The 8119-nt window shown below is 49.8% G+C and overlaps 1 protein-coding gene across 1 annotated transcript in view; it reads right to left on the bottom strand.

Annotated features, from left to right (window-relative positions):
* The window catches only part of PIP5K1B (phosphatidylinositol-4-phosphate 5-kinase type 1 beta), a 322429-nt gene extending 320409 nt beyond the window's left edge, over window positions 1–2020 (bottom strand). Inside the window, exon 1 of the mRNA XM_036260509.1 lies at window positions 1538–2020. The gene's annotated coding sequence lies outside the window, so the exon portion shown is untranslated. The remainder of the gene's footprint in view (window positions 1–1537) is intronic.
* Window positions 2021–8119: the final 6099 nt, after the last annotated feature.

Consider the following 8119-nt stretch of genomic DNA (forward strand, 5'->3'; position numbering starts at 1 on the left):
GTACGTGGTGAATGATCTTTGCCCTGCCTCTCTCAGAAGTGGTCAGAATTAAATGAGAACACTGAAAAGCATTTACAAATAGTACGGCATGGATGCAAATTTAAGGTGTTATTATTAAATCCCTCTAGTCTTAATTTGGACAAAAATACAACATGGTTTAATCATTCAGTTCTTAATAGTTTCCTTCTTAAGTAAACATCATTATACATCAGTCTCAGACTTACCAACTTTCTCAAAAGTCTCCACTCATATTACTGTATACAGAACACATTTCCCTCAGCTCCAGATCTTGTGTGATGCTTACTGAACTTCCCCCTGGCATAAGGTTGGCTGAGAAAGGTCGCCCCTTCCCGGGCCTCCCTTCAGCTGGAAATACTCTGACAAAAGCTTCCATGAACACTATTCTACTTCACATTAGAGTGGTGATGAAACCAACCCTTCCACTCTTCTCCACTGGACTGCGCAACACCAGCCTTTCCACAGAAGGAGAGAGAAGCCTGGGTGGATGATCTTCACCAGTGGGGGCAAAAGGGGTTCCCCAAACCTACCCTCAGGAGTACTGATGCGGGTATGGCTTCTCCTTCGGAGAAGACTAACATGTTCTGAGGCCCAATCTCAGGAGTCATTCACCTTATAGCCAGGGCCTCCAGCAAGCTAAAGTGTGTGTGTGGGGGGGAGGGGGGGGGTCCGCAACACTCTGCCTATAAAAAGCACCGGAGTAACTAGCATTTCCTTGCTACGAGCCCTGATTTCAGTACATAAGATGAAAGAAATCAGCAGCTTACCCAAACATGTTCTCTGTAACAGGTTTCTACCCAACCACGCTGGGCCTGTGAGACAGGTAAGCTGGGGGGGACATAAGACATGACAACAGGCTCATTTGCATAATGACTGATAAGCAGACATTTGTTGTCTTCTGTTTTGGCGACTCCTGGCACCGGCCTGGCAAATCAAACCCTGTCATTCTCCCTCTCCGTTGCCCCCACTCTCACCCCCCGCCAGCTGTTGAAGTGTCACGTTGACGGGACTAGGAGTGAGAAGCTGAGGAAACGCATAAGTCTGGTGCAACACTGAGGCTGGAACCACACCACACCTGTTCAATCCGGCTCTAGTGCCAGAAACGATCAGAACACCGATTTGAAATCCCCTCTTGAGATCCCAGGGGCGCCCAGCAAGTTCGCGGCTTGTTGGGGTACTAGGAGATGTCTCCTGCCGCTGCCAAACTCAGTTCGTTCCCCCGCAAAAAGGACCGGGCTACTGCTTAAGTGAACCCAGAATGATCCCCGCGTGTCACTGCGGCCCCGGGGATCGGAGTGGCGAGCCGGTGGGTGCCCGCGGGGCGCGCGCAGCCGTGGCCCCAGGGGAATGAAGGTCCTGCTTTGGTAGCCACGCGCACCCCCTTTACCCTACCCCCAGCACAACGCGGACAAAGTGCGAACGTAGGGAGACTGCCAGGATTCGTCAGTCACCGAGTCCCCAAGCCGGAGCCCAAAGAAGGGTCCAGGGAGGAGGGGCCGAGGACGCACAGGAAACTTACCTCACTCGGGCAGCATTTGGGCGCCTCCGCTATCGAGACCAGTTGCGCCACAGTCTGCAAGTTATCGGGGTGTTGTTGCTTTTCCCCGGCGAAGAGAGAACGGTGCGGGCGAGGGGCGGGAGGGGCGGGGGGCCGAGGGCGGGGCCAGGGCGCAGCGGGGAGAGCCCGCAGGTGCCAGGGCCGGAGCCGCGGGGCCAAACTCGCCCCGGACGCGCCTCGGCGGGGGCGCGCGGCTGCAAGTGTGCAATGCGCGCGCGCCGCGGCTAGTGTGTGTCCCCGCTTTCCCTTTCCTTCCCCGCCAGTCCTTCGGTCAGGCTGAGCAGCGAGCGGACACAAAAGCCCCAGGCTGTCGGAACGGCTCCACTGCCCGCGCAGCCTCGCCGCCACGCACTCGGAGACCGGGGGCCGAAGAGCAGCGGCGCCCCCGGTTGGGGCGCGGGTATCCGCGCAGTACGCGCCGGAGTCGGTGCGAGGCGCAGAGAGCAGACTGCACGGTGACGGCCGCGGCTCGGGGAGGCTGCAGGCCCCGCCCGCCGGCCGCCGAAGCTCTTCCCCTTTTCTCTCCACCCCCTTGCTCCATCCCGCACGCCCTGCAGGGAAGCCAGACCGGTTTGCAGCAGCAGCGGCGGCGGGAACCTCCGTCGCAGTCGGACTGGGTGCCTGAGTCGATGCATATGGACACGGCTCTCTGTCCCGCGGTCAGGTGCCGAGGATGGAGAGCCGGGCGGCACGGGCCTCTGGATTTGGCCGCTTCCGCCGAGGCTCCAGAGCTAGCCCGGAGCTTCCCGGCGGTTCTCAAAATTCTGCGTCCCGACTAAACAGGGCTGTGTTTGGGATAGGGCTCACCCCTTCCTCAGGCAATTGAACTCTGCAACGCCTGGTCTCCTGCCTGCTGGACTCGGCTTGCACCAAAGCTCGCACTGAAGCACCGGTGCCCCCTCCACCAGGAAGGGACAGGCTAGGATTCCAAGGCGACGGTGTCCACCCTTCTAAGGACAGCAGGTGTTCCCAGGAAATAAGACCTACCTACCCAACAGGTAGGGAAGGGTTGGCGAGGGGGTCCTAGCAGAGAGAAGGCTGGAGGGACATAAAGCGCGAGTAGGTTCTGATGGAGGTGGGGGCCAAATCTGACTGTGAGCGCAGAGTGGGCGTGAGGCACTTGTAATCTCACCTGCTGGCAGTCTAGCTACAGAAAGGGCAGGGGCAGATCCAAAGGACTCTCCTGGGGTGCGGGGGTGGGGGTGGGGTTCCGGGGGGAGTAACGCTGTCATGGAACCTATAGCTAAACTTACTCAATAGGAAAAGGTAGCAGATATCTCCCAGATGAATTGAAAGCAAGTATTATTTCTCACCCTCATTACTTACTTCCACTTTAGCCTTGTTTAAAAAACAGTCCTGGCCGGTGTGGCTCTGTGGGTTGGAAAGCATCCTCCCCTGTACCAACGGGTCGCAGGTTCGATTTTGCACTTTGCATATACCCAGGTTGCGGGTTCAATCCCAGGTTGGAGGACACGTGGGAGACAACCGATCCATGTTCTCTTTCATAGGGATTTTTCCCTCTCCCTCTCCCTCCCTCCCCTCACTCAAAACACACGAACAAACAAAACACAAAACAAAATAAAACAAAAAAACCCGATGGAAAACATGGGATACCTTCTGTCTAGGGAAGACCAAAAATGCATGGTCCTTATCTTCAAATATAACATATCTTTCTGTTTGATAGGATACCCCCTAAATTCTCAGTAAATGAAACCCCTCTTTTCAGTTCTGCAATCTTTTTTTTTTTTATCCTCACCTGAGGACATTTTTCCATTTTTTGTTCAGATAGAGTGGGAGGGGGAGAGAGAGAGAGAAACATCGACGTGAAAGGGACACATCAAGTGGCTACCACACACACGACCCACCAACCAGGGCCGGAGACAAACCCCAACCGAAGTACATGCCCTTAGCGGGAACTGAACCTGGGTCTCTCCAGACCGCAGGCCAACACTCTAACTGCTGAGCCAAACCGGTCAGGGCCTGAAATCTTTTTATACCTCCCACAGCCCACCGCCCCACCTTGGGGAAGTTTGTTTTGGTTTAATATCAGTTCAGAATGAAGTGCAGTAATTTTCTTGGTAACACAAATAACCTATATTCTTAGACTTTTTCCAAGCCTACTTCTTCCAGATGTATCTGGAGTTGTAGGGCATCACTTGTTTAGGACCTGTAATGTGTGTCTAGTTTTATGCTGGCATCCTGAATCTTCAGAGCTCAGAGCAGCAACACACCTCTAGTCCAGGTTGCTCATTTTGCAGAAGAGAAAACGAACACCCAAAACATTAAATGACTCAAGGGCCAGAATACAGGTTCCTTGACTCCCAATTCCTGAACAAGAAATAACAAACACTGGAATAACAAAGTTCAGTTGGGGGTCGGTAGAGGGGGCAGTGGAGGGAAGAGGAATAGATCAAAGAACCTTTATGGGCCTGGTGTGAATCACTGTGTAGGGGGCAGCAGCACACCACTGTATGTAGCAGACCGGCCGGGCTCAGGGCATGGTAATCCCAGTCTCTCCCCTTCTCTGCCCTCAGACGTCTGCTCTGAAATCCCAGGAGAGGAAAATGAATCTGCTTCCCAGACATGTAGTGATAAGTGAAAATGCAAAGTTAGTTCTCAGTATTTCCTGGGAATTCAGGAGAGCTGAACACAGGTAAAATTAAATTTATATCATAGTGGATCGGAGGTGGTCACACATGTTAAGTACAAATGCACACATATATGTGTACACACAGCCCTCCTTTCCCATTAAGAGCCTGAGTGATTCCCTTCTGTAAAGCACAGGTGCCAACCGCCTTCCGTTTCCAGAGAGAAGTCACAAAGCAAACTGACCACTGGCTATTCAGAGAGCTCACTCTACTAAACAGGAGTCTAAACCACTCTACCAAGAGCCTTAAGATCATCATTACTGTGAATTAATTAATGGAACAAGAGACCACATAGTGCGAAACCTGATATTTCTTCCCTATTCTCTCTAAATCTAACAACAAGAATTTGGGCCAGTCATCCTCTATTGGAAGTAAACCAAGATCGATATCACTAGCAATAATGACTTGGCGAGAAAATCTGGAAGCATCAGAAAATGCTCATCTCATTGTTTTACTTAATTTCAAGCATAATTTATCCATTTTTTCCAGATCTTACTCCAAAATCTTAATAATGCTTTTTAATACTCCCCTATAAGCAATATACAAGATTCCTTGTAGTAGATTTGACAGCATTAATGGCCCCAAGTAATGACCTCCCTTTATCCAGATTCTTTCCCTCTGACTTTGTAGTCCCATCCCTCTCTGTGCTCTGCTGTGAACATAAAACTGCTCTAAAAAGAAAGTCATTTTTTAAAAAGAGTTTGTGCATCTCTGCTTCTGTTCTTAGAATCCTGCCATCACCATGAGAACTAGCCCACTGGAGGATGAAGGGGCCCGTGGAGCAGAGCTGAGTCATCGAAGCTGAGGCTGTCCCTGACCAGACAGCCCTCAGTGAACTGCAGAGGTATAAGCAAGTCCAGGTGAGATCGGCCAGGCTTGGTCCAGATCAGCAGAACTGCCCCTCACTGCTGGATTCACTAGAAATAATACATCGTTACTGTTTCAAGGCACCCCTTCCGTTATCTATTGCTGCATAACAACCACCCAAAACAAGCAGCCCAAACCACCATCCTTTACTATTTTTCACGATTCTGTGAGTCAGTGGACTAAGCTGTACGTAGGCTAGTGTCACTCACGTGGCATCTGAGCTGGAAGGTCTGAGAAATCCTCACTCACGTCAGGCACCTCAGCCTGCCTCCATGTGACCTCTGTCCTTCCAGGTCACCAGCTGGGGCTTCCTTCCCGCACGTGGGCCTTTCAGCAGGGTAGTCAGACTTCTTCCCCGGCAGCTGGCTTTGAGGAAGGAGCCCGACACTGCCAGTCTCTCAGGTGCTGAGCTTGGAAGTTCTAGAACCTCCACTTCGTTCCATTGAACAAAGTGGTCACAAGACCAACCAGATTTGAGAGGAGAGGAAATAGACTCAGACTTCTGGTTTGAGGGGAAGCATGTATGTGTAAGAATAAAAGGGCCTTATCGCAGCCATTTTGGGGAGACTATCTCACCTGCTAAGTTTTGGGGTGGTTGTTATACCCCATTAGCCATATTCTTCTCAGCTATGGGACATTGGGCTAGTTACAAAACCTTTCTGGACCTTTCTATGAAATGAGGGATGTTGAGTTTCTCTGGGTTGCTCATGTATATTTAACTTTTTCTTTAGTGATGTTTCAAGAGCAAGCGGAAATCCTGTGCATATCCAGAAAGGAGTCGCCAGAGGGAATTTGTGGAGCACTGGTCAACTGTGAGTGCTTGGAGCAGGTCTGCTGTGTCTAGTCTTCAACTGGAGAAACCCTCAAGAATCCACATGAAAGGCACGCACTGCGCGGGGTCCAGGCAGCTGGGGCAGTGGGAGAAGCGGCGCGGGGCTCCCAAAGGATCGGGACACCTGGGCCCTCAGGCACCCAGCGAGCGTGCCCAGCAGCCACGCCTCCAGGATGCCCGGAGAGGATGCTCAGCACCGCTGAGGGGGCGGCGAAGCAGGAGCCGCGAGATCCCAGAGGTTGTCAGCTGTACCTGTTCCTGCAAAACTGGAAACGAAGCCAAGAGAGGCAGCAGGAAAGGACACATCTGCAGATAAAAAAAATGCAAACAAAGGGAAAAGGGGAGCAAAGGGACAACAAGCCGAAGTGGCCAAGATCAACCTGCAGAAAATGGAGAAACCAAAAATGAGGAGAGTCCAGCCTCAGAGGAAGCAGGAGAACAAGAAGCCATGTCTGATGAAGAGCATATACCATGCCTCATCAGTGGTCCCTGTCTCCCTTCTTGTACCATCCAGAGGAATATATATATACACATATATATATTTATTATCCTCCCCCGAGGACATTTTTGCACTTATCTTCAGACAGAGCAGGAGGGAGAGAGAGAGAAAGAAACATCAATGTGAGAGAGACACATCGACTGGCTGCCACCCACATGACCCCAACCAGGACCGAGGACAAACTGCAACTGAGGTACATGCCCTTAGCGGAAACCGAACCCATGTCTCTCTTGTTCGTGGGCCGATGCTCTAACCGCTGAGCCAAACCAGAGCCAGAGGAATATTTTTATCAACTATTTTGTAAATGCAAGTTTTTTAGTAGCTCTAGAACCATTTTTTTTAAGAAGGGGGGATTTCCACCTCATTCCATTTTGTTTTAAGTGTAAATGCTTTTATTTAAGAGGTGAAATGATTTGCTGATTGCTTATTTATTTATTTATTATTTTTGGTATAACCAGAAAATAGTAGGATATTGAATATGGGAGGCTTTGATAATCTTGGGTGTCAGCTTAACCTCCCATAGATGGGGGTGGTTTATATATCCTATGATACAAAGCACATGAGGTGGCAATTTGGAGTCAGTCGTGCATTTAATGTCTTAAACATTTGAAATCACTTCTATTTCCATGTTTTTGGTAGAATTGTTTTCTAAAGAAACTCTCTCCTTGATCTCGGCTCTCTCGTCAGAATTTTGTGCACACCTTTGGTGTGGCGGTCCGGTTTCCCCAGTCACTGTGTTAGTGTGCTGGGGAAGATTGAGAATGTGACTACACGGTATTCATAATGCTAAGCCGTGAATTAGTGGGGCTTCGATGTATCTGCGTATCAACATTTAAGGATACTGGTACTTGATACTCTATTAAGGAAAATTAGCCTCCGGATTTTAAGCTGGAATAACTGCTTAGAAAAGAATCACAACTACTTGACTTTAAGTTCTGGGTACATATGTTAAGAACTGTGTACCAATTGAAATGTCTGGGACCTTATCCTCAAAACAACCAATAAAATGCCAATCATGAAAGAAAAAAGAAAATGAAAAGAAAGGCATGCGTTGCCTCCATGGGCACCAAACAGGAGAGCAGACGCCGCATCCTTCGCAGCTCCGGAGTGATCACCTTCACCACCTTGTCTTCTCTGTCTGGACACTTGACTTCTAAGCCGAGAAGAGCCACTGCTTAGCTGATCCCCTGCTAACTTGAGATGTTCATCTCAGTGGACTCTTTTCTAATTTTAGGTTTGCTCCTCGGGTTAGCAAAGGCTTGAAAACCTCACCTAATGCCCTTCCTTCTCTCCTTTCTCCCTCACCATCTTCCTTTCCTCTCGCTTTGCTTTCTTTTTCTGCTGCATCTTGTCTTTCTTAATCCTTTTCATTTCTTTGTTCCTCCTTCCTCTTAAGATTGGAAAGAGCATTGAGCTAGAAGTCCTAGGGCCTGCTTCCCCACCCCACCTCTGTCCCTGCCACAGTGAAATCTGCCTTCTCTCAGCTTCAGATTCTTCTTCAGATTCTTGTCTGTATCGTGAGGGTCACAAACCTGTCTATGATTCTTAAACCTCCCTTTCAACACATACAGTAGCAAAGCTTGGAGGAGGTTGAATATTAAGGACTCAGAATCCTTTAGAAGAGGTGTACATATATCTCAGCCTTTCTCAAACAATTCCCAATACCGCAGTACTTCTTTGCTAAGTTTTCATTTTTC

This window comes from Molossus molossus, unplaced genomic scaffold (assembly GCF_014108415.1).
Source record: "Molossus molossus isolate mMolMol1 unplaced genomic scaffold, mMolMol1.p scaffold_m16_p_14, whole genome shotgun sequence".
Classification (NCBI taxonomy): domain Eukaryota; kingdom Metazoa; phylum Chordata; class Mammalia; order Chiroptera; family Molossidae; genus Molossus; species Molossus molossus.